Source organism: Mus pahari, chromosome 16 (genome assembly GCF_900095145.1).
Source record: "Mus pahari chromosome 16, PAHARI_EIJ_v1.1, whole genome shotgun sequence".
NCBI lineage: Eukaryota > Metazoa > Chordata > Mammalia > Rodentia > Muridae > Mus > Mus pahari.
In genome coordinates, this window is record NC_034605.1 from 38,439,748 (window position 1) to 38,440,254 (window position 507).

The following is a 507-nucleotide window of genomic DNA, read 5'->3' on the forward strand; positions in this document are numbered from 1 at the left end:
CTCCTTGTACGGGCCCCATGGTGCAGGTGTGATGGTGCTCTTGGGCTAACTTCTCACCCAGCTTGCCTGAGTGGTCCCATGCATCTGTCTCAGGCCTACTCTCACAGGGGTCCCATGGTCTCAGGCAACGTTCTTTCAGTCTTTGGCTTGCTCCTCATCCTAGGAGCCCATCTGGGCCTGTACTGCACCAGAGTAGTTGCCATCTCAGGCTAACTCCTTGTCTGGGTCTCCTAGTGCCAGACTGGTGGTCATTTCGGGGAATGTTAGGCTATTAACACTCAGATTATTAATTACTCAGATGCTTATAGGTCAGAACCCTGAGTATAAACAGTCCTTCTCTTCTCTGCCACCTTCTGATGCCACATGTCACACAGCAATCATACTTTCAATGCCTCTAGGGACAGGGGCAGGTCTTCCTTCCTTCCTTCCTTCCTTCCTTCCTTCCTTCCTTCCTCTCTCTCTCTCTCTCTCTCTCTCTCTCTCTCTCTCTCTCTCTCTCTCTCTCTT

The 507-nt window shown here is 51.1% G+C and overlaps 1 non-coding gene across 1 annotated transcript; it reads right to left on the reverse strand.

The window, feature by feature from the left end:
* Positions 1 to 274: 274 nt before the first annotated feature.
* LOC115065633 lies at positions 275 to 405 on the reverse strand. The gene has a single exon (XR_003845406.1). It is a non-coding gene; the product is annotated as a small nucleolar RNA SNORA17 (small nucleolar RNA).
* Positions 406 to 507: the final 102 nt, after the last annotated feature.